This window comes from Passer montanus, unplaced genomic scaffold (genome assembly GCF_014805655.1).
Source record: "Passer montanus isolate IOZ18808 unplaced genomic scaffold, ASM1480565v1 scaffold40, whole genome shotgun sequence".
In the NCBI taxonomy this organism is placed as follows: domain Eukaryota; kingdom Metazoa; phylum Chordata; class Aves; order Passeriformes; family Passeridae; genus Passer; species Passer montanus.
In genome coordinates, this window is record NW_024368819.1 from 394100 (window position 1) to 419773 (window position 25674).

Sequence of the window (25674 nt, forward strand, 5' to 3'; positions counted from 1 at the left end):
CAAGCTGGCCCAGTGCCCAGTGGCCAGTGTCACCCTAGTGGGCAATGGGCCAGTCCGGCAGCGCTGCAAATGCAGCCTTTTAAACAAAAGTATTGAACTGGATCAGGATGTCTGGCCTTAACAAGCCCAGATTAACCAAGGACTGACTCCTCTCTGCTGCTATTTTCAGCTTCCAAAAGCAGCCTGACCACGTGCTGCCCGACCGTGTCTGCCTGTGAAAGCTCTCAGCCTGAACTGACTCAGAAAGGGGCTTGACACTAGTGTCCCAGTCTCTGTTACTCATCCCCAACATCCCCACGGTGCTGATCTGCCATCTCTCCCCATGCCATGCCCACTTCAGGCTGTGTTTCCATCCACACGACTGAGTGGGTGTCTCCAAACGTCAGTGCAGTGCTTCCCCAGGAGCTGCCTTGGAGCAGTGGTGCTGCCAGGCCCAGTGGGACGCTGCCCAGGTGTCTCCTCCGAGCCTCGGGTGCTTTGCTGATCTAACAGACTGCTCTACACTCTGCCTCTCAGCTTCCTCTTGCCGAAAACATGACAAAACACACCTCTGCAAGCAGCAGCTGCTGGGGCTCATGCACCCAAACACCTCACCAGACAGGAGACCCATTGGGACTGAAGTGGCTGTGAGGCAGGAATGGCACGGCCACGCTGGATTTGACCGAGCAGCCTTGGCAGGTGCCAAGTGAAATGTCCCAGCCAGCTGGTGGCACGAGGAGGGCTGCTGGCACATCAGGATGTCCATATCTGCCTGGAACATGCTGGAGAAGTGATGTCCGGCTGGGTCCAAGCCAAACAGCTCCAGCTGCCTTTCTCTCAACACCTCCAGGGCTGAGTGCTGGCACACCAGGCAGGAATGCCATGTGCCTCTTCCCAGAGAGGTAAGGCACTGCACAGGCAGAAACTCCCTGATAGCGAGGTGTGGAATCCAGCAGTCAGCCCATGTTTAAAAAGCAAAGGTCCTGCAGGGCTCCTTATCTCTCCTGCTCCATGAAATGCAGTCAGATGAAGATGTGAAAAAGAGGCCGTGTGGTTTTTTCCCCCCACTTGTGATTCTCAGAGGAAGGCAGGGTTTTTAAAAGCATAGGAAATAACTAGTGGTCTACCCCTATTTTTTCCCAAATCTCAGTCCATCAGAAGAGGACAATTGAGTTTGGATCTAGATATCAAAATCTACTTGAAAACAACATCCTCAACCCAACCCTGAAACTCTTTAGTGTGAACTGAAATTTGTGCTGGACTGGGAGCTGCTCTAGTTACTGGAGTTTGTAAGTGGAAGGAGAAAGTTTCTTCCATTTGAATTCAGCAGGGTGGTGGTTTTTTTTTTTTTATCATAAGGTATAAGATGTAAATTTATTACAAGTATGCATTTCCTGCAGAACAGATGGGGCCCTGTTGTGCAGATCTGAGCACTAAGCCTTTTCTGCACCTCCCTTTGCAGCTGTTGACTGTAACTCCCCAAGGAGCAGTAACACACAGCCCACACCTGGACACATCTGGTCTCATCCTGCTCAGGACCGTGGTCAGCAGTGGGCTGCACACAGAGAAGCTCTGCTCTGGTTCAGCCTGGCAGTGGCTGTCCCCATCTCTGGGGGTTTGGCAGTACAAGTGACAATGCCCTCACTGACACTGAAGGCTGAACTGGCTCTGTTACCTCTCCCATCCTCAAAAACATCTTGCCCTGGAGGAAAAAGATGCTGAAGGATGGGAGATCACTGGAGACTCATTTTCTCAAATACGGTATTTGTGACCCAAAATACGTAGATGCCTCTTGTATTAAAAATGACGCATTTCCCTATGTCTGAGGATCCATTTAATGTACCTTATGCTATTGGTATTGCATAAGCTGAATGCAATATTTATATTGCATTTGCATTAATACTGAGCTTATGCAATATTGGTATTGCATAAGCTGAATGCTTATGCATTTACTTGATTCATTTACAATCTTACTTTCCATGTTTGTAATCACATAGGGGCCACAACATTCCCATGAACACACTCACAAGATCCTCAAAGTGACTGAACTCTCACTTCTATGAAAGCAACTTCCCAGCCCTAAATCCAGCTGTCCCTATATCCTCATTAAACCACACACCAGTCCAGCAGATCACAAAAACTGCTTGGCCCACATTACAGATCTCCAACACCTTTCCTCACATCCAAGGCAAACTCTGGGACTCCCGTTTGTGTTGCACCACTCATCCTGGTGGTTTCCAGCTCCACCCCTCTTACATCACTTACTAATCACAGATGGACTCAGCAATCCCAGCCAACAAACATGAACTGAACTCCGTGATACGACCAATCCTCTAAAAATACTGCTGTTTCACAAGGGGGAGGGCCTGGGTGGGAGAGTGCCAGCAGCTCTGCTCTGGCACATTTTGGTCCAGCCCTGCTTGGTTTCCAGCCCGTTCAGCAGTATGGAACAGTGATCCTGCATCCCACAATTAAACAGGAACCACTCCTTCCTGCCGCGGGGAGAGCGTGTGTGAGCTGGATCCCCTCCACGCTTGCCATCTCCAGGGCACCTGCAAAAACACTTAGCAAATCCCTTTTTCTCCCCTGCTCCTGCCTGCTGACAACCTGGCTTCAGGTGGGAATTGTGTGCGGGAGGCCTGGGGACGCCAGGCAGGAATTTCATGCCCCTGTGAAACCGGAGGGAAATGTGCTGCCAGTGCCAGGTATGGCAGCGCTTCCAAGTCCTTCCTCACAGCCTGTTCCTGCCAAACACACCCATGCCATTTGGCTCTTCATTCCATGTCAAAAGCAGGAGGGCAAAGGCTGCTGGTGCACCAGGGCTGTGGGCAGCAGGCAGCACCCGTGGGTGTCTCAGATTGACAAAACCGGGCAGGATTTCCCCTGAGTGAGCAGATCAGTCAGATCTCACAGAGTGCTCATCCCCTTGAGTAAAACGTTGGTTTGTTATCCCTGTGATCCAGGCACAGGGCAGTGCCACTTGCCAGGTATCATTACATAAGAAGCACGAATGATAGGGGAGGGGGAGCCCCTCTTTGTACTCCCTCCCCCAGCGTGTTCACCACCCAGTGCCCCGAGCTGAGGTCACCCCTGCTCCCTGGCATTTCTGCTGCCCTCCCTCATCACTCCCTCTGTCACAGCAGGAGCTGCAGGGCAGCCCTGACTCTCCTCCCAGGAGAGGATGCTGAATTCTGCCAGAGTCAGCAGTGAGTGCTGCCGCCTTGGCTCATCCCTGAGTCTTGATCTGCCAAGACAAACCCAGGATGGTCACAGAGGGCTCCTGGAAATGCATCCAGGTGCTCCTCTTGCTTATTTCCTCTGAATGAACAGCTGATGGAAGCAGAAGCAAGGAAGCCACACCCTCTCTCCAGGTACATCCCACATGCTGACCTTCACAGAAAGAATAATGAAACATAATTAACACCTGGCCCTTTTTCCAGGGTTGACTTTTCCTTCTTGGGAGAAAAGGGAAGGGGAGTTGTGTGATAGCAGCAGCCCTGCCAGTGCAATGAAGGTGCTGTCACACAGCTGAGCCTGGGGACACGCCAGGAGCTGGCCCAGGCTGGCCAAGCAGGGAGCAGTGCCTCTGCTATGCCACAGTTAGCCAGATATTCTGGCCTCCCTCCCTGTTTTCACCCCACTGCTCCAACGTTTCTTCTGCAGTGAGGAAAAGCATTCCTGCACCTGCACCAGTTGTGAAGAAGGAGCAGAACTGCACCCAGGAGCAGGAGGAGGCCCGAGTGGGGTCTGTGCTGCTGGAGGTTTGGCACAGTAAACACAGGAGGAATCCACCAGGTCCAGGGCGGCCCCAAGGAGGGGATTACAGAGCTCCTGTTGCACGCGGGACTTGACGTCCCACATAGTTAATGCCTTCTTAATCACTCATAAGCCATTCTGCTCTGAAAGAAAAATAATAACGATAAAAAAACCCCTCTTTAGTCTCTTTGCTTTTTATTTTTGTTTGTAAATCCCAAGGCCTTCAAAACACCGTCCCTGATGAGTGAACTTAACCATTAACCTACAAAGAGCCAAGGATGATTATGCCTCTGAAAATAGATTTTATCCATTCCCTCCACTTGCCTCTACTGATCTAGACACAAATGCTTAGTGATTGTTACTTGGCAACCATGGTAAAAATGTACTGAGCCACACGTGGCTACAAAGGATGAAATCACTGTCATGAAATTTCCAAAATAAGTACTGTAATACCAGAACACTTATTCCTAAGAGGAACAAACAAACCTCTGCCTTATATATTGTTGTTGCTAGTGTGTTTTTTTTAAATTTTAATAATTAATCTTTTATTAGCAAGGCACAGTTTTTATTCTTGCTTCTTTGTGACTTCATTCAGCTTGCTTTGCTGTAGTGAGCATCATATACGTGCATATATGGACACACAGCATTCAGGGAAGCACAGACACCCTCTGCTGAAGCCTGGACAGAAATACAGAGCTGTAGGAGGACTCACAGGTGGGCAAGGACCACAAGAGGTCTTTGGTGAAAGCAAGGCCCACCCCCAAGCAAAGGCAGGGTGCTCACATGGGTTTCTGTATAGATGCATGCAGGTAAACACTTTCCAGGCTCTCAGAGCACATAACAAAAGGTGAATCCATCTGAGACTGCTTTAAACTAGAAATCACTAGTGCAGTGAAAAGCTGGGGTGGATACCAGTTATTGATTAATAACTGCTTGGACCTACAGTTGCCAAATGTCCAAGTCAAGTCCCTATAAATCCATTCTTCTCCTGTGGCTAAGCTCCTGTATTCAATGCAAGATAGTCCCACAGACTGCCAAAACCAAGATGCCACTTGCAGGAGGTACTTCTCCACATAAAAATCATCTGAGCTTTAATCTTTGATAAAATATTTCCCAATGGGAAAAAGTTTGTGTCATGGCTCTCACAAGGAAGAACTCTGTGCCTTTAGATCTGATTGAAAGCTGTCCTGGGTAGCCTTTGATTAATACATGTTTCTCTGCTGGTCTCTCAATAAGGCAGGGAAGAAATGGATGATTTTGCTTTGCTCAGAGACCCAGGGGCTGGCCCAGCTTCTGGACAGACTGAACTCCACACAATCAGGAAGATCTGAAACCAACGCACACCAAGCTGAATTTTTCAAACACGAGCCTCTTGAAGTTGTCTAACTTCTCACTAGGGAAATTTTTAATTTCGGAGATTAAACACTGTGTTTGGAGATTCAGAGGCAAGATGCAATGCTGATTAGCATTTGTCTCAAAGCCTGATTATTCACACTGCTCCTCTTTTAGGGAACACACTTCTTTCAAGCTCGCACATAAATTTGTGCCCACAGATCCGCTTTCTCCTCTGATCAATACCCATTAGTTGCAACTTCTCCTAGATTTGAGTAGCAAGGGCATCTCCTTCTCCCCAGACCAGTGACAGATTGGATGAGCAGTCTGAAATCAGATGCACCCTAGTTTTCAGCACAGCTCATCCCCTGAGCCCTGCGTGCTGCACTGGTGCTGCTGGTGAGGACAAAGGGCACAGAGAGGTGTTTGTCCCCCTCTACCACACTCCCCCACCAGTGGGAAAGGCTGCAAGGGGCTCTCAGCTCCTGCAGTGGGAATATCTGCTCAGCTCCCTTCTGCCTCTTTGAGTGGAGTTTTATCAGCAGTGGAGAGACCTGCACCATCTCTCCCTGCAAGAAAGGGCTCAGTGAGCAGGGTCTGTCACCTCCCTGGGATATTTCCAGGCTGATGAAGGCACTGCAGCATGCTTGCAGCATGCCATGGGTTGAATGCCCTGGCTTGCAACAGAAAAAGCCTTTCCCTGCTCTGCTGTTGCAAAAGAGTGAGAAGTCCTGGTGGCAAACACTGTTCTGTGAGCCCCAGGGGTGCCGTGTGATATCCATGGAGGATGCTCCCCAGGCACAGGCAGCAGGGCTGCTTCAGCCCAGCACAGCTGGGACTCTCCCTGAGCCCTCTGCACTGTCCATGGCTGAGCCTGGGTCCCTCTGAGCCCTGCCTTGGTGATGTGGGCTGCACAGGGTAACCCCTGAGCCTTGGACACACCCTTGCTGACATCTCCAATCCACTCTCAAATCTTGCTTTCCTGGTTTTCTGTCTATAACACAAGCACAAACCTAAAAACCATCCCCCCAGCCTTCCCTCTGCAAGGGTTTGGGAACAGCACTTTGAAATCTCTGTGAGGCCCTTGCAGACCATGAAATGGTGGTGAAAGCAGCTTAGCCAAGGGAAATGAGATGATGCCAAATAAAAATCATCTTCCCTCTTTTCTGAGTTCATCCTCCCCACCAACCTCTGCCTTCCCCCTTACACCTGGCCAGCAGGGTCAGGTGTAAGGTCAGGGCTTCCCTGGTGGATGCATGGCCCATCTTGCTGGGATTTTTTCCCAGGCAAAGCCAGGAAGGAGGCTTCCCAGCGCCCTCTGGTTATTTCATGCTCTCTCTGCAAAGCCTTTGAGAAGAAACTGGCCAGGAATCCCACAGACACAGAGAGGAGCTCTGGGGTTCCCTAGCTCCCTAGCTCAGAGGAAGATGCTTTCATCTGTAAAGTGAAATGAAACAACACTAAGAAGGGAAAAGTTCCATGCAAAGAGTTTTAACTTCCCTGCCCCAACCAGTGACACAAAACCAGCCTTAGACAACAGCCTACCACAAAACCACACACAACATTTTGCATCTGTTTCCTGAAGCTGGGCTCAGGGTTAAGCTGGGCTCTAAACTCTGGCAGGAATAATTTGTTTCCTACTGGCATTTTCAAAATGGGTTTGAACATTGGCTTTTTAATTGGTGAGAGCTGCCAAGCTGTATCAAGTTTTCCATACTTAAAAGCTGATTTTTCCCAAGTGCACTTTTAAGAGATTCTTCATAAAGAAAATGAAAAAAAAAAATCCCCACACCTTCTAAATTGCATCTACTTTCTAAACTCACAATGCAGACATGCAGAGCTGTGGGTGACTAATAGGTATTTAAGCTAGTTATTATTTTCTTCTGCAAACAGTGGCAAACCACAAAAGCTAATAATCTTGGATTTCATTATCTTGTGTGCTGAAAACTTGGTGCTCCAGACAGCTGAAAGCAAAGGGGAAAATTCAAACTCTGTACCTCAAAAATGCAAACTGTTCAAGAGCTGCTTGGAAGAATGATGACCTCAGCCCATTTCAGCAGGGTTAACCTGTTAGCATCCACTTGCTGAGAGATTCCTGATGAGTGGTTTGTGGGATTTTAATGCTTTCATTGCCCAGCAGCAGGACAGTGTGACCATGCAGACACAGCATTGCCCCCATGGCCTTCTCAAGTGCTGTCTTGCCTCGAGCAAGTGCCCTGATAATTTCACACCATGTTCTCAGTGGCCTGGCAGCCACTGCACTGCATGGAGAGTGTTGAGAGCTACCTGTGCACAGAAGTGCCCACAGGCAGGAAAGCAAAGCTTGTCCCTACAACCTTAATTCTGTAAAAATTCACCATAAATTTGATGTTCAGTATTCCCATACTATCCTCCAGCAGTCAAGTGTGATGGTAATGCCTGTCCAAATCTCTCTGAGCACACAGCAGGGCCAGCATGTGCACCTGAGTGCTCCTGGGAGAGCAGGAGGGAAACAGTCCTTTTAAACCATTTCCATTCGGAGCTGCCATCACTGGGAGCATTCCCAGCTCAGCATCACTTCCAAGATTCAGCCATAACTAAAACACATTTTTCTGGCTGACAATATTGGCATAAAAGCTGAGCCCTGCCTGCCCCTGCTCTGCATGGACAAAGAGCAGGGGGAAGGAAATATTCCTTCTGCCTTACAGACAGCAAGAGGGGCCGTTTCTGTAACATTTTAGATGTTTAGGTTGTGTTTTCCCCAACACCTGGAATAAAAAAATAAGGTTTCCTATTTTAATTCCCCCAAAAGCTGATGACCTCCCTGTCTCTGGGTCAGCCCATTCCCCCACCTGCCAGCAAGTGACAGATTAAAACATCCACTTTCACTGCAGCTCTCCAGTCTGGGAGCTTTTTGAATCAAAATGAGACAGGCTATTTGCCAATTCACTTCTCCATAAAATGTGGCTTTCAGCAGGGTGGGAGGACAGCTGGGGAAATGGCAGCTCTCCTGGCAGCCTGTGGCTTGGCCATGTCACACAGGGGCGAGAGGCACAGCAGGCATGTGGCAAAGAGGTGGCTGAGGTGGGAGTTTTGTGAGGGTCCTGTGTCCACCTTCTTCAACACGTCCATCCTGCTCCCACTTGGTTCCTCTCTGTCCCCCTCTCTGCCTGCCTCAGCTCCCAGCTCTCTCAGGCACCAAAATCCCAGCAAGCAGCCAGGGCAAGCAGTGCAGCAGCTGTCACAGGCAGGAGGGGACATTGGCTTAGCTTGGACAAGTGAGGACCAAATCTCCTCTGCAATGGGACATGGACACAAAAGCTTGACCAAACACTTCTGTGCAATGCCCTTCTCTATTGGCCCACTTCTGTCTCCACCCTTTTCCCTCCTCCCATCCACTGGAGACAGCATCAGTCCATGCAGGGAGCCCCACAACCCATCCCCAGCCTGAGTGTGTGTGTGTCCCCAGCAGAGGAGCCCTTATATATCCACTAGCTGAGCCAAAAGAAGGCTGCCAGGAGAAACTGGTTATATTTTAATATGGTTTATGATTTCCTCATGAACCCGGGAGCCCAGAGGCTCTGCTCAAGGCTAGCTTAGCAATTTATCTTTGTGAATGGGACAACATCCTACAACAGGTGATGAGCTGCCCCCATCTCCACAGGCATCCTGGGACACACATGAACAACAGACTAAAAAAAATATATAGCCTCAATGGCTCTAAAACTGCTCAGAGATAAAGAAAGATGTGAAGGCAGGAGGTGTTGGGAAGGCAGCAGCTGCCAGAGGAGCCAAGGGACGGATTAGTTTGCATAATTCATTCCTGCACTTCAAGGGGAGGCTCAGGAGCCAAGGTCTCCTCTTGCTGAAGCCGCTCTCCTCCGTCAGCATGCAGCAGAGACACGATCAATCATGGCCACTGCAGCTCCCCAGTGACATTTCCAAGTGCTCCACTGAGCGGGGATGAATTAGAGATGGCCACGATGCAGCCGTGGGGTGCCCAGGTCTCTCTCCTGGACTCCTGCAGCCACTGAGCTCCACCCTTGCTCTCCCCTCAACCACATTTCCTGAGACAGATGGGATCAAGGAGATAATGCTTGTACATAGCTGCACCAGCCCTGATAACAGGCCATTAACAAGAGGCATGTTCGTCCTGTACTGCTCTGTACAGGAGACAGTGCAGAGTAAACAGCAGCCAGCAGATAACCCCAAGTGCTGCTCTGCCTGCACGAGGTGCTCTCACAGCCCAGGGCAGTGCTCAGCCTGCCAGCCACGTGCTGGGGAGCTCTGTGGTCTGCTCCAGCACACATCCCCTCTGTGGCCCCTACCTCTGTGACAGCACGACGGCAGCCAGGCTTTGTGAAGCACCTGGGGACCTCTGCCCTGGAAGTGCTGCATGAGACTCTGGATGTTGCTGCAAATTGCTGAGCTACTGCAGACTGGCATTCATGGCATCCTTGGGTGGTGTATGGGACATGGATGGCAGCAGGACCAACTGGGATTTGGCCTCCTGAGCCTAAAGAAGCTCAGGATTTCTTGTGTGACCACTTCAGCCCTGCTGGTATCAGATGTTCCTCAGTAAGCACAAGAGAAATCCTTTGCCAGGCACAGTGCACTCCCCAGGGCTGCAGCTGCTCTACACCCTCTGCTTGTCCAAGCATCTTGATCTCAAGAAGAAAGCCCTGAGCCATGACACAATCCCTCCCAGCTCTCCTTGGAGCCTCAGCTCCTGCAAGGAAAGAGCAGTGAGTGCCCCTTGCTCCAACAAGGGCAAGGACCACTCCATCCTGCAAGTGTCTGCTCATGGCATTCCAGCCTCTGCCACAGGGATGTGTCCCCTGCTGGGGTCATGCTCCTCAGTGCCAGGCACAGCTCCCAGCTACAGCTGGTTTTCCTTACTGGGTTACTGGTTTTACTGGGTGATGCCCCTGCAGGTCACACAACCTTCCACTCTGTCTCTGCCCAAGGAGCCATCAATGCTCTGGGCAATTGTTTCCACATGTGGGAGGGAGGAAGGAAGGAAGGAAGGAAGGAAGGAAGGAAGGAAGGAAGGAAGGAAGGAAGGAAGGAAGGAAGTGCTAGGACAGCACGGTTTGAATGTGGCACTTTCCCTTCATCACCTGCCACCTCCATTCCCAGCAGCTTGGGGGACCTTGAGCTCCCACCATCATTACCAGGGTCACAAATCTCCTGCATGATGTTCAGAGCACCTGAGGAGGGCAAAGGGGTGATCTGGCACTGCTGATGTGATGGCTGGAACCAGCTGTGATCCCACCTCATCGTCCAAGCTTGCAACAAGCACAGACTTGCTCCAGTTGATGCAAAAGACATCCCCCAGCAACTGAGGTGCCAGTGAATCCCTGAACATGCTGGGCTGGATCAGGGGGTCAGCGTGTCAGGGGTGAGTGAGAAGGCAGACAGGATCTCAAACTGCAGGGTGAGCACAAGTAGCTCTCTGAAGCTGACAGGGGGAAGATGCTCCTGCAAGAGGCAACAAGGTGTGAGTGAATGAAGCTGCTGAGTGAGGAGGTGATGGTGGTGCTTGTGCCTGCAAGTGGAGGGCAGCAGCTGCAGAGGGAACAGGCAGTTCCCAGGGATCCATGGACTCCTCTGCCATGTAGACACCTGGCCCCAGCACACAGAGCTAAAAATACCCCACTCCCAGCAGAGGCCTGGGAAAGAGCGGGTTTCCCATGGCACAGCCAAAAAAGCAGAGGGCATGCAGGGTGGCACAGTGGCACTGGGGCAGCTCTGCAAACCCACCACTGCCCCTGTGGGGGAGCTGGGCTGGGAAATGGATAAAGCAGGAGGAAAATGTGCAAATGATTAGTGACTCCCATTCAGTGGAGAATCCAGATGCTTCAAAGACAGGTCTAGTCCTGACACCACAGCCTCAGGTGATGGCTAAGGTTTGAGCTTTTGTTTATTTCCCATTGGAAGACCCTGACTGTTACCAAACTTCTACTACCACGGCTGGAATTTGTCCAGACTCAGTGTCAGCCCTGCATGGGTGCTGCTGGTCACTCGGCTGGAGCAGTGCCCCAACTTTCCCAAAACCAGACCCATGGCAGCACTGCTGGTGTGACAGAACACCCCCTGCAGCTCTGCTCTCAGCCCTGCCTGAGGGGGCGAGTCCTTGCCAATTCACATAGCCACCTGCCAGGTGGGGAATTTAAATAGATTTTGTGCATTAAACAGGGGAAGAGGGTGTTGCGGATCAGTGCAGCATGTGAGATCTACTTTGTCACTTGAAGAAGTGCAGGTTTAAGTCACAGGCAGTGGCACTTTTGAGGTTGCTCACCCGCCTGCTTGGCATGGAGGCACGCATGCTATCTACGCTCACTTTGTTCAGAGGCAATGTTCTTGCCAATCTCAGCAATACAGGGTGATGTAAGTGTATCATCCATTATTACTATTTTCATTCTTGACACATGGAAAAATTAATTTTCTTTTTAGAAGTGATGTATGAGGAACCCAGATTTGCCTGAATAATATACGAACCTATAATCTGGCTGTTACCCTTTGTCTGAAGCATTAATATTAGCAGAAGGCAATTTAGGATGATTGCTTTTAAGTTGTAAAGCCAATGTTCAATTAGAGCATGAAATGAAAGACTTATCACTAGTACTGGCATAGAGATTTATTCGCAGTGTATTTATTTTCAGCCACAAAGATGCTGGTTTTGTCAAAAGTGACATGTTTAGAACAAGCTGCTTTTGTCTAATATTACTATGAAAAAAGGGTTTGGAATCAAACATTTTTATATTTAGGATAATGACAGCATTTTGTTAAAAAAATTCAATGCCATGCTTTGAATTTCAGTCACTGGGTTTGGTTTGAGGAGGTTTCCATTCCTCTGCAGGCTGCAGAGGATACTGTTCACATCCTCCAGCACCTTTTGCTAGGGTGAGGGTAGTGGAAGCGATACCAGGAATATTTTAAAAACCAACCAGAGCTCCCAGCAGTCTCCCACAAACCTGAAGCTTTGTTGTACCCCAAACTGAACTGTGAATGAAGCCTTTGTGAGATGCTGAGGACCAGAACCATAGGCAGCCTCCCTTCCAGCAAGCAAAGAAGTAAATGTAAGTCCATGGCTTGTAAAAAGCCCCAAACATGGTTTGCTACCTGCCAGCACTGCCAGTGGTGCATGGCAGCACAGGAGCTGGGGAGCCCTTGTGTGTGTGCAACCCCTGGGGCTTTCAGACAGCTGCAAAATGGAAACTCCCATTTTGTCTGCACCTTTGGATGGCCAAGACTCCAGACTTTCTAGTGAGACCTCAAGAGAGGCATGGGGAGGGATGGGTTTGTGAAGATCCAGGAGCTCTATCAGGGAAAACCGCGCACACAGCGCATGAGGTTTCCCTGGGGGGATAAAAGGGAAGGCAGGGACAAACAGCCTGCTGGTCTGTGACTTCATCACACAGCAGCTGCTCTGTGAGCTGCAAGGGACTGCTTTGTCCCAGGTATTGCTGCTTTTCTACCCACAGTGCTCCCCAGGCCCCCCTGGAGTCCATTTGTCCCTGTGTTTTCCAAAGGGAGGCGGTTTGTGGTCAAGCCAGTGGCTGCAGACTGGGGGCTTGCACTGGATTACTGCAAGAATAATGAAAAAAGAGGGACTTTGGTGCTTGCTGTGCCATGAGTGCTTGGAAATATCTGGAGGGAATGAGCCACATGCAGGGGTCAGCCATGGCTGGGAGGGCTTGTGGCACCCAGGGCTGGAGTGGGGAATGGAGAAGGTGCACATCTCTGCAAGCTGCCTGTCCCTAACTCCCTACCTGACCAACCAATGCCACCCTTAAGTGGAGCTTGAGGGATGCTGGGGCTCCTGGAGCTGTGAGAGAGCAAGGCCATCAGGGCTGAACTCTGCCTGGTAGAGGGGAGCCTTTCCCTTCCCTGGCTCCCCTGGAGGGACAGCCAGGACCCACCTGGTCCCAAGGAAACTCGCCAGTACATCTTGTTCCTGCTTGGCACTATTAATTTGGCTAAGCAGCCAGAGCTGGCAACACATTTGCACAGAGTCCTGCACTGAATAAAAAGCCCCAATGCTGAGACACAATTCAGGGCCAGGACGGTGACCTGCTCCTCTCAGCCTGGCACTGCCGTCCATGCCTGTGGCTCTGTCACTAGCACACTTCTTGTCCCTCCAAAATGCACCACTACCTCCCAGCTTCTTCCCCGTTTAGAAGCTGGGATCCAGCCTAGAAGTGCAGAGCAGAGTTTAACCTCTGGAGATGGCAGCTCCCGTTGCTCTCCAATCCTCTTGCAACATTTATGTAAACAATTTGCATTCGAGCAGCAACACACACAGCAGCTCTCTGCCAGCACAAGATGGCCAAGTGTGCTCAACGGAGAGGCACTGATTTTTTTCCAAGGCAAAGGTTTGAACCTGAATTGCCACCAGGATTTTTCTTTTTAGTGGATGAAGAATGGCAATTAGAAATGTTATTCATGCATGCTTTCAGATGGGTTGGCAGTTATTTAGTTTAATGGTATGAGATGGCTAGTTAGAGCAGGACAGCTGGGTATCTGCAATTAATCTGTGCTTAAACACACTGAAAATGAGCACTGCAGTCTGGCTGGGTCTTAGGTTGCTGATATGGAAATCCCAGTGGAAAGATTAAAGGAGTGAAAGGACATATCTCCAAAAGAAGTTTATTCCCACAAAAGAAATCTCTGGGTTCATTTACACAAAGCTGTTTCTCAAGGCTGTAGCGATTATCTCCTTCCTGAGATATTTTCCAGCTGCACTTTGCCGAGGTCTGGATGGATCTGAATTACACCTTGGTTCTGAGCAGCCTCTCATAAGTTTACAGTGTCAAGAAATGGAAAAAAAAAAGAAGTACTAGAAAGTTTCTTCAGTGGGAACATTTGTCACTGAGATGTTTCACGGAATAAACCCTGGGCACGAGACCAAGAGAAGTAATTGGACTGGCCATGCTCCATGTTTTAGATACTTGTCTTGGGCTTTTCAAATGTGCAAAGAATATCACCTCTTTCTTCCAGAGAGCGAGGATGAGAGGGGTTGATGGCATTTGTTTCTTCAGCTTGCATATCCTCTAGGCCTTTACCCCAAAGTCACGCTGCTTTGTCCCTTGAAATGCTGCCAGCATCAAAACCTGCTTTTTACTGCTGTCCTGAAAGCCCTGCGATGCCCTGAGCTGCCTGCACAGCGCTGCCAGAGCAGGCAGGAGCAGGCAGGAGATGCCACGTGGGAGTCACACTGCGGCACGTGGTGAATCCAGCCCCGGAGTCGTGCAAGGACAGCGTCCCCAGAGAGGCACCTTGCCACATGCCTCCAGCTCAGGAGAGCCAGAGGAGATGTTTCCAGTGTGCTTCCTGCTGGCATCTCCCCCAGGCCATCCATCTGCGACCTCAGTCCCAAGGGTGCCTCCAGACTGCTGAGGAGCAGATAAATCCCTGCCCTTTGTGCACAGCCCCCATCCCTCCCCACATTCCTGACAGCTGGGAAAGGGAGGGAAGGGGACGGTGTGAAACGCAGTGGGAACGCTGGCAGGGTAGAGGAGCCTGTGGCTGGAGATCTCCCCCGTGCTCTCACACTGCCAGCACAGAGAGAAGCCAGCCTGGAAAGGTGTTTGCTTCCCCCCTCCGTGCTGTGGATGAAGCTGGCACGTGTGATGGGCCCTGCTGCCTCCTGAGCTGAGCACCCATCGGTCTCGTCTCAGAAATGACTCTTGTGAGGAGCCTGGACCACGTGGATGGGCCCAGCAAGAGGCTGTGAGAGAGGAAAAAAGCAAATCCCCACCGTCAGGATTCACCTGGGACAGCCCTGAATTTATCCTTGTGCAGGCAGCCCCTCTTGGTCTGCTCGGCTTGTGGCTGCTTTTGGGAATCCAGCTCCTGTTAAAAGTGTAAGAAAGCCTGAGAGTAGCAGGGTCAGGATCCATCAGGGAAATTCAGGGTCCTAGGGGTCTTTGGAAAGACTGTCTGGCCTGGGCAGTAATGCAGCTCCACCTGCACTTGGGAAGCTGCTTCTCACTGCACTCGTCCCTCAACACAGTGGCTCCCAAAGCTCCTCTGGCACCACACCACCTTTCTCAGCAGGGATCTGCTTTTTAATTTTTTATTTTTTTTTAGTTAATCTCCATACTAATGCGTGCCTGGCAGGTTTTGAAGTAAAAGGAGAGCAGCTGAAGGCAGCAGCTATTGAAGCAGCTCCGCAGAGGGAACGGCAGCGCTGCGATTCCAGCCGTGCTGCAGTCCCTGCTGAGGTGGCCCGGGCACCTGAGGGATGTTCCAGGGATCAGCTTATTAAACACTGCAGCATGCTGTATTGCCACCTAGGTGACTACTCAGGCACAGATTAATTGCCATCTTCAGGAGGTAATTAAAGGGACTCTGAGCCCCCTCTCCATCCCAGGCAGCACAGACCACACGGCTCGGCCACGGCTGCAGCTCTGCCTCCGAGAGGAGATGGATGGATTTACACAATCTCTGTTTGCCAACAGGCCATCCACCATCAATATTTAAAGCTGAATGAGTCTCCAGAGTGGGATGAGGAGTGCCTGATAAGGCAGCATCCATCATTTTGGTTTTTAATTTTGCGCCTGCTCACTCAGTGCACGGCATTATACGCATATTGAGTAAATGAATAATGGATAAATAATTCACCAAATGGCTCATCCTCTTGGTTCTCCCAGCCATCATGGGGCTTGGGTGCCTGGCACAGGGATCCTGGAAGTACCCAGGGCAGGGAGGTGCTTTTGGTGGGTAGTACCAGGGTGATACATTGCTCAGCACTTCTGGAGTCCCTCTGCCAACAGCTGTGACTCCACAGCTGCCCAGCTGGCTTTATAGAGGTGCATCAAAGCATTGGCTCACCCAAAACTTCTCAGGGGCTCATTGGAGTCTCAGTAGCCCCACACCCATGTCTCTGTTGACTCTGTCCAGGCAGTGAGTGCTGGACACCCATCCCTGCTATTCCCAGTGTGCTGCAAGGGTGTCAGCAGCACCATGGGCAAAGTGCCCAGGACCTCCTGCTGTACCATCTTTATGCTCCTAGGGCAGCCAGAGAAATCCTGGTCTTCCTGAAGGTTGTGCTGGAACTCTGCTGGTCAGGCAGAAACTCCAGCCTCTGCTGCCATCACTGAATAGGGAGGACAGGCTTTTGTCACCCCACGGGGTTTGGCACAATCACTTGGACATTGCATGTCACAGCTCTCAGCAGCACCTTTAAAAGTGGCACTTCAGTGGAGGGGAAAAGGGACAATGATGCCAGTGAATGCTCTAGGAAAGGCAATGAAACCAAGGATGCAACAATTTCAGGAAGCCCTCCCCACACTCTTGTGAGGCTACAAGCTGGCTGCACCCCACTCCACATTTATTCCTCCTGTCCCTTCCGTGTGAGTACAGGGGAGCAGAGAGCTGCATTGGAGCAGAAGGGACCTGCTAAATCTTGGTCAGCAGCTCTCTGCTGACCCCCACTTCCCAGAAAAAGCACTGAGGTCTGCAGGACATGTATGCCTAGTTCAAATATTGCAGGATTGCTTGCTGGAGCACCCAGAAGCCTTATCTGCAGGAAATGCTGACAAATGCCTAGCTGGATGGTAAGAGCATGACAGGCATGGGAGGGGCTGCGCAGCAGGGATTTACCACGTGTAACTTTTCTGCCAGGCTTCTTCAGGGACCAGACATTGGCCCACTGTGAAAGACTTTCATCCAAGAGACTTTCATCTGCTTCCACTTGGTCTCACCACCAACCTCTCCATTCTCAGCTCCCACAGCTCTCCTGCCACGGGACTGGAGCATTGTGATCTCTGGGGATGAAGGATCAGGGATGGGCTACCCAACAGGCCCTGCAAACTGCTGGTGGCCAAAAGCAGAGCTGTGAAATGCCCAGAACCCTGGTGCCATGGCTAGAAGGGCTCCACCCCGGGGAGCCTCCAAACCTCAGGTTTGCTGGGTGCTGCCATTCCTGCAGCAGGGACTCAGCCACAGCACTGACCGTTTGCAATGGCATGCCCAAAACAGCAGCCCAGCTCTGGCTGCAACTCTTTTTTGTGGTTTTAGACTCGGGCTGGCCAGCCTGCCCCAGTGCACCACCAGAGAAACTCAGCTCTGCTGGGAGAATCCCTCAGGACCCTGGGGGAGAGGGAGCCTGTCAGCAGGGCTGCAAAGCTTCCACGGTCAGCTTCTCCTCCTGGCTACCAGGCACACAACTTGGGACAAACTTAGGAAACACCAAATCTTGATTTATGGTGGCAAAGAGAAAGTCAATTCCAAGTGTTTGGTACAAAAGGCTTGGCAGTTCCTGCTGGAAGGTGCTGGAGTGGATTCTCTCCAGTGGCAATCAGCAGGTTCTGAACCTCTGCAAAGCAGTCTGCTTTGTGCTGAAAGCTTTACAGATTCACCAGGACTTCTGCAAATTCTGGTCCCAGAGGGGTGTGCAGGCAGTGCCACCTGTTCCAGAGCAATGTCAGCCCCTCTCTGCCTGCAGATGTCCTGACCTGATGTGATGTGATCCAGGTCTGCTCTGGTTTCAGACCTGTGCTGTGAGAGAGCTGCCTCCTCATAGCTCTGTGCATTTCTGGGTCTCCACATGAGAAATCAGAGGCATCTTAAAATTCAGCAAGCAGATTCCTAAAGCATGGATCCTGAAACGTGGAAAACAGCTTTGGTTTTCCTGCAACATGGTTGCAGGGAGCAGGCCTTTCCCAATGCTTCAGCCCATCCCCAGGAATGCTTGGCAGGGTCTGGCTGTGTACAACCATGGGACACGAGCACCCTGTGACATGGGGCAGCAAAGGGCCACACAGAAATGCTTTTGGCTTCCTCAGGGAGCTTTCTGCTCCTCTCCTCAGTCCTTCTCCTTATTTCTCCCAGCTGCAGCTGTCAGAGAGAAAAGTGCAGGAAAAGTCATTGAGGCAGTAGAAGTGCTGCTCAGCTTCAGCAGGAAGCCCATGCAGGAAATCCCTGGCATTCCATGGGCATCCAGGCAGTGGCAGGGGATTGGAGCAAGCCTTTCCAAACCACCTCACCAGAAAAAGGCTCCACCTTGCTCCAGCTCCTGCTGTGCCAATGCAGTTTGAGCACCAGTGCTTGCAGGGGACACAGAGGTGAAATACCCAAGGGGTCAGCACTGGGATCTCTCAAGCTCTGGCAAAGCCTGGCAATAAAATTTGACATTTTGGTGGAGACAGTTTTTATTACTTTTTTTTTTTTTTTTTTTTTTTTTAATAGCAACAATAAAAGTCAGTCTTTTGGCAGGTGCCTGGAGCTGTGTTTTGCCATGTGAGAAATGGTTCAGCATGTGATAGCTGAGTTCATGGGCTTTGAAGAGCTTGGAAGAGCACTGGGATGGTGTCTTTTATGCACTTCTTTTAAGGGGAAAATTCACAGAGGGGCAAATGAGCAGGAAGCCAAAGGAAGTGGTGTAAGAGATCCTTTGCAAGTCCCTGTGGGCAGGGCTCCCAGCACTGGCAGGGTCCAGGTCTCTGGCCAGCTGTGCCCAGATGAGGACACGAGAGCACAAGGGGAGAAGGGCACTTTGCCCTCCATTCCTCCCCCCACCCTCAGTCCTAGGAAGAGAAATAAGAGCTCAGTATCAAAGCAAAAAGCAACCAGATCCCTCCCCTTCCCTGGTTCATTTTGAGCTGACCTTTAATAATTGCAGAAGGGGAGATGGGCTGGTCAGTTTGCATTAGAAATTCACTGGAGTGGCTGGTGCATTCTCCTGCTCATCAAATCCCAGACACTTGGATAAGCCCTGTGAGCAATCAGTGCTACAACCTACAGCCAAAAAATTTTATAAGTCCATATGCATATAGTTAGGAAAATGTTGATTAATTTGTTCTGATACACTTCAGAAAAAAACCCCAAACCCCTCAAATAGCATCAGGGAGCTCAGGCAGATTATAAATTGCCTTGCTCAAGATTGTAAATATTGCATCCGTGCCTCCCTGTGTGTTTTAAAGACATTTTCATGGGCTGTGCCTGTGTGGAAGAGATTTGTTTTAATATTTTACTAAGGAAAGCATATTTCATCTGCGTGGTGCTTGCAAGAGAGGGAATTTTTATTTTGAAAAGCTTCTTCAGCTGTGAAGAGAGCAAGCGTGGACGATACACAGACATGCCACTGCAATAAGGCAGGATGCTGCAGCTGCCCTGAGATGTGATTTAAAATGCACAGGGCAGATGTGAGAAAAACAGAGAAAAAAAAATGGAGATCAGGAAAAATAGAGCAGGCACTGAGCCTCTCAGTGCCCCAATTCCACGTGTGCAAGGGGCCAGCCGAGCCTTGAACACTCACTGCTGCTGATTCAGGGCAATGTGTGCAAGGGGCCAGCCGAGCCTGGGCAGAGAGGGATCTTTGAACACTCACTGCTGCTGATTCAGGGCAATCACCTCTTGCCATCAATAGCTGGGCATTTACTGATCAGAGCTGGCATGGCATCACCATCAAGGGACCTTATTTGCATCAGGGGGTGCCCAAGACGAAAAAGCTACTTTCTTTTTTGCAAACATAACCAAATTTCACCTTGTACACTCGCAGAGGAAAAGCTGGAAGTGTGGACTGGGTACAACGTGGCAGCTGCCATGACGTACACAAGAACCCTCCTAAACCAAATGTTTAATTCAGGGCTGCTCTGACCCTGGGTTTTCTTGCAGCACTGGGGCTGCCTGAACTGATTCTCATGTCCTGAGCCATGCAGGCTCCCCCTGGAAAGTTTCTGTCTCCTGCCATGAGGGATGCAGCTACACCAGCTCAGCAGTGTGCACACACAGCTCCCAGTAAGACATTTGCTGGGGGAAGCAAGGAGACTGAAGTCTGATGCATTTGAAGATTCAGAAAGGATCCCCTTCCCTCTCCAGCCCAGCCTCACCAAAGTCAAGGATTTACCTGATCAGAGGGTTCCTCCTCTCAAACTGACTGAAGAAATATCCCTGGCTTGGCACTCCCAGGGAGACCATCACCCTCGAGCTGGAGGGTGACACAACCCCAGGAGACCCTGCCACAGGGACAGCTCCAAATGCCAGCAAAGCTGCAGACAGCTGCAGGACTGAGGAGAAAACAGGGCCCATTCTGTGCAACAAGCAGCATTTTAGGGAGAAAGTTAGGAAGACAGACTGAAAGAGCTGCTGTTCAAAGAGCTGCTAACATTTCCAGTATGCCTTGAAGAATTTTGTCTATTTTTGTGCCGTGAGCTGAGCTCTGCTGATCTAAATCCAGATCAGCTCCGCTTCACAAACGCAGCAGCTCTGAATTCAGCCTGGTTTAGCTCTGGTCTTTTATCCTTGGGAAACATGGCTCGCTCTGAAGATTGCAGGAAGCACAATGCTATGAAAAGCACCAGGAATTCAGGCCTTGGAGCCAAAGAAGCAGGCACATGCTGCAGGGGGTGAAACCCACGTGCAGCCAGCCGCGGTTATCCTGAGATACCTCAAGCACGCCCGCTCAGCAGCCAGCCCAGCCATCCAAGGCATCCAGGACATGGAAAGACCTCACAGAAATAAGGGCAACCCTCTCCCAGTGCTCCCAGGGGTGGATTTGGCTTGGATGGTGCTAAAGGTTTGCCAATGACAATCTGCCACTAACAGCAAGATGCAGGACATGCCGAAGACCTGGATCAAAAAAAAGGTCTGCTTTGTGCCTCTGGGACCTCTCCAGCTTCCAGCACCTGATCCTGTCTGGCCTTGTGCAGGGCTGCATTGGGTACTGGCAAGGTTTCAGAGCAGCACAAGCACCGAGCAAAGCCTGTGTGCAGCTGCAAAGAGGCTGGCATGTTTCTCCTTGGTGCATACTCAGACCCTCCTCTAAAACCCTCCATGCTTCTTACTGTGCACTGCTTTGTGTTGGAGAAATGCTGTTAAACACAGAGGAGATGTGTTTAACAGCACTGCCAACAATTGTCTTCTGTGGGGATCAGGACAGACCTCAACAACCTCAGAGCTCTGTCCTGACATGTGCCAGGACATCCCTCTGGTGACTTGCTCCTGGTGGAGCTGGTGGCCTGCCTTTCAGTTCTCTGCTTTCAGCTGCAGGACACCAAAGCAAGGCAGAGCTCCATGGTGGAGAGTCTCCAACATGCACTGGAAAACAGAGTTCAGAATGCTCAAAAGGCACCTAAACTCAACTGCTTATGCAGGAGCAGCAGGAAAAGGAAACATCTTCCACCGCTGTACAGCAGCTGTCCCTCAATGACTCTTCCAGGTACTGGCAGCTTATCTAGCACACATAATCTGCCTGAAATTGTCTGCATTTATCACTTTTGCCATGGTGTTTGAGCACTTTGCAAGCTTTACCAGCTCTCTGCAATACAGGGAGCTGCTACTGCCTGCTGGGAGCAGGTGGGGAGCCGGTGTGGATGGCATGTGTGAGTCCTGGGGATGGGAGATGTCCCCCCTCAGCCCCTCTCTGCCAGGCTGCCCAAAGCCTGCTCCCCACGCCTGTAGAGAATGATCATCTGCCTTACCCTGGGGTAAGCAGCAAAGACCCCGAGCTTGATTTCTGCTCCTCTTTTAACCTAGATGGAAAAAAAGCCTTTCAAATCTCCCCTTCAGCTTCCTTTTTTGGCTGCAAGCAAAAAGCCTGCAGGCACAGGAAGGACAGCAAGCAAGCACCCCGAGGCGCCCACTAGCAGCCCCTGGGGGACACCAGCAGTGCCCCCAGCCCCATGGGTGACAGTGACCAAGCCTGCCACTGCCTCTGCCGCCCCGAGCTGTGCCACCGCCGCTCTCCGCTCCTGTGAGAAATCCTGCTCGGCATCTGGCCACGGATGTTTGGGCAGCCACACACCCTGCCTGGCCTGCAGCAGCCAGCCCCTGAGGAGAGAGGAGAATTGCTCCCCCAAACACATGAGCTCGTGCCTGGATGCACAAGGGACGTCTCCAGCAAAGGCCAGGCACCACGGGCAGGGCGCTGCAGTGACCCAGGATTTAGTTGTTGCATCTGCCTCTGGTTTCATCCCTGTCAAGTGGCATAAACAATCAAATCAGCATTAATAAGGGCATTTGGTGGAGGCTTTTAGGTTCTTATCTTGCTTTTAATGATTCACTCAGCTTCCCTTGGCTCTTGCAACCCAAGCCCTCTCCATTCCTCCTGCCGGGAGCCACCCCAGCACTGGCTGGATAAATTAAAGGGACTTGGGCTGCGAGGACTAAAGGACTCATAAGGGGAGGATGAGTTCTCTGTAGAGGCACACAGAAATAAGCCACATTTGCTTGAGCTTATGATCACTAATTAGCAGCTCCACTGCCATGTAACCACGATATTGCTGCTGCCACCACGCTCAGCCACGCTGCATTTCCTGATGGAATCATCCCTGGCAGCCCCCAGCCCTGTTCTGCCACTCTGCTGTGGCCCCACGACCACACCAACACTCTGCTTAGGAGGTGCCCACCACAGAGGGCACAGGAGAACAGAGAGGGGATATTTTTTCCCCACATTGCACCGTTTTCATGTCCCATTTTCATTGCACCATTTTCATGCCCCACACCTCTGTATCAAGCAGCCTGAGCAGGTCACAGCCAGGGCAGAGAAAGCCTCCAGCACATCTCACATCCATCAGGCTCTCCCTGCCCCTTGATGCTGATGTATGGTCTCCTTGTGCAGCTGCCAGAGGGACCCCTTATATCAGATAGCCCTTATCTCAAAATAAGCCCTGGAAAAATAACACAGGCTTTATTTGTCATTCACTCTGGGAAAGTTTTGAGCTAATAAATAAAGTGAAGTTATTTTAAAGAGCAATAGTTTTCTTAAAAACTTCAGGTCAGGGCTCTGACAGAAATAACAATACCTCTGTTGCCTAAATACCCATCAGCTCAGCTTCTGCAAAATTTGGTTTCTTTGGATGCAAAGAGCAAAACTTTGCAAATGAATTTGCTTCACACTCATGTAATTAGCAATTAGCTCCCTGGTGGAAAATGATTCCCCCACACAATATTTGGGTGAATCACACCCAAGTGGGGTTTTTGTAACTTGTTTTGTGCATGTGCACACTCATAAACACAGAGGCACATCAGAATCTTGGCCAAATTCTTCCTTTTGATCTGCTCTTCATTTCAGTGCAATTGAGACCAGAGGTCTCAGCTCTTAAACCACAGGAAACTTCAAGTGTTAATGTTGATATTAGCAACCCCCTGCCCCACTGGCACTGAAAGTCAGAGATGGAGTCCTGCTTCCTGATGTCAGGCCAGGGCTCCTGAGGACAGCTCAAGCATTTCTGCACAGTTTTGGGGAGCTATTTACAGTGCTTGAGTAAAGAGGTGAGAGTGTAAGTCCCTGAGTGGAGTGCAGACATGTGAGAAGCACAGCACCACGCAGGACAAGAACCCTTTGCCCTAAGCTGGATTTTGAAGCCTCATTTTCAAATGACAGATCAGGGCTTGTCTTCCTCTCTTGCCCCCAGCTCACATGTGGGACAAAAAGTTCCCAACCACTTTTTCAGGGTACAAAGTGGCTTTGTGCAGTAACTGAATTAAATTTGACTCACTTTTGCCTAAACCTCATGTAGCAAGCTTGGGAGACACCCTTTCAGCAACAACCGTATTTCTCCATATTCTCCTTTTCCTGTGGTGGCAAACATGGCCTTTCATCACTTGCTCAGCTGTGTGGATTGGCAGGATGATGAAAAAATGAGAGAGCCTCAGTAAATTCAGTCAGTGACGTTGGCCAAGTTTGATTGAGTCCCCCCTGCTAAGGACACTGACACAACCCCAATGGAGACATTACAACCATGTACACCCATGCCTATAAACATATTTTCATAGAATAGTTCTGTGTTGGAAGATTATCTAATTCCAAAACCTCTGCCATGGGCAGGGATGTCACCCACTAGAGCATGTTGCCCAGGGCCACTTCCAACCTGGCCTTCAACAATTCCAGAGATGGGGCATCCACTTCTCTGGGCAGCCTGTTCCAGTGTCTCGCTTGAGGTTATGAGGGCAAGCCATGTGAAGATGGGCTTCAAAGCTATTTAAACCCTTGGGTAGGTTCAGTTCCCAAATCAGCAAGAGAAACAGCCTTAAGGCTTTGCCCTGATAGAGAAGGTTTATGTACAATTTGGGTCTAATCAGGAGTTCTTAGTCACCTCTTAAAGGTAATAGAAATCCCCATGGCCTTGCAAAGCAGCATGGCATCTGTACCCGTGAAATAAATGCAGGATGGGAGCCACAGGGGGGGTTTTGCCTCCTTTTCAGCCAGAGACAGGGATCTGTGGGAGCAGTGGAAAGCCACCTGCACCCAGTGGGGAAAGCAGACACCACCCTGGCAGGACAATCACGTTATGTGCAGAACTGTCTCCGGGCTTAATTCGTGTACAGCCTGCACCAGCCCATCTCCTGTGCTGTTCCAATACACAGCTCAACCAGAGCTGCTGACTTTAGGCCTCTGCTGGTATTTCTCCTTGCAAAGTTCAAGAGGTATAAAGTACTTTTTTTGTTGGGACTGGTTTCCCCATCTGAAGGGAAATGAGACTTCACTGAAAAGCGACAATTGTGAATTCTGCCCTCCCCTACTCACATTGCAGTGCTGCTTGGGGATAAAAAAAGCTCATGGACTGTTTTTATGTTCTTTTTCTCCTCTATACTATTTAACATTGTTTCACAGAGACTCAATAACAGCGTGCATGATATGGTCCATTTCTCCCAGCATGGTGAACCCAAATTTTATGTATCAGAGAGCCGCTCCCCTTGCTGAATGAGACACCAGACCTCAACAGAGTGGAACACTCTCCCCTTGAATTGTCACTGGGAAATTTGTCACAAAGGGACTTAGTGAACGTGAGGTTAGATTAAATTTAAAATAATAAGGAAAAGCCCTTCATAAAGTGAAGAAAACTGGCTCCTCTTAAGGTGGGTCTAAAGCTGAAAGGCTACACCAAAAGCAAGCAGGGAAGTAGCTGTCCTCATGTTCACCCAAGAGAATGCACCACTCATCTTATTTCAGGGTGGAGAGGGCCCAGACAGCCTCACTGCCTTATGTAAAACTTGCTCATGTTGTTCCTGGCTTCCTGAAGGATTCCCAAAGAAGCTGTCCATCTTCCTCTGCTGAGGGAGGCTGCCTGGATCTGCAGCAGTGATGTCACTTCATGGCCCACCTGGAAAACACAGAGCCTGGCCCAGGTCCTGCACGGACTCTTGGCTGGATTCAGCAGGCTGTGGTGATTCACTCTCTGTAAGGAGCTGGCTGTATTTCTGGATGGGTTGCTGGATGGGAATTAGATTTGATTAGGTGCTTGCTTATTTGGGTCTCAGTGCACCAAGAGGGGCAGCTGCTGTGTGGGGTGAGTGGCCAGTGGCAATGGATCTGCCTTGCTGGTTGGCTGGCAGAGCTAAGAAAAGGCCTTTGATGTTTTGTCTTCCTCTCCTGCCCCCAGCTCACGTGCAGCACGAAAAGTTTCCAACCTCTTTTTCAGGGTACAAAGTGGCTTTGTGCAGTAACTGAATTAAATTTGAAGAGAAAGTGAGCCATCAACCAGAGGTGTCTGGTGTCAGAGCAGGAAATTTGAGGATAAGCATCTAAGAGCACTCTGTGCGTATCTTGTGCGTAGTTCAGATGGCTTCAGCCTGGTCCAGCTCCCATGAAAGGACAGCAGTGAAAGCCACTGACAATAGTTAAGGGATCTGAGAGAGGCCGAGGCTTTGAAAATATCTCAGAAATGGAAAACAAGG

The 25674-nt window shown here is 50.3% G+C and overlaps 1 protein-coding gene across 9 annotated transcripts in view; it reads right to left on the reverse strand.

The window, feature by feature from the left end:
• SLC8A1 (solute carrier family 8 member A1) overlaps positions 1-25674 on the reverse strand; it is a 121557-nt gene that overhangs the window by 29625 nt on the left and 66258 nt on the right. The gene's annotated exons all lie outside the window — the stretch shown is intronic.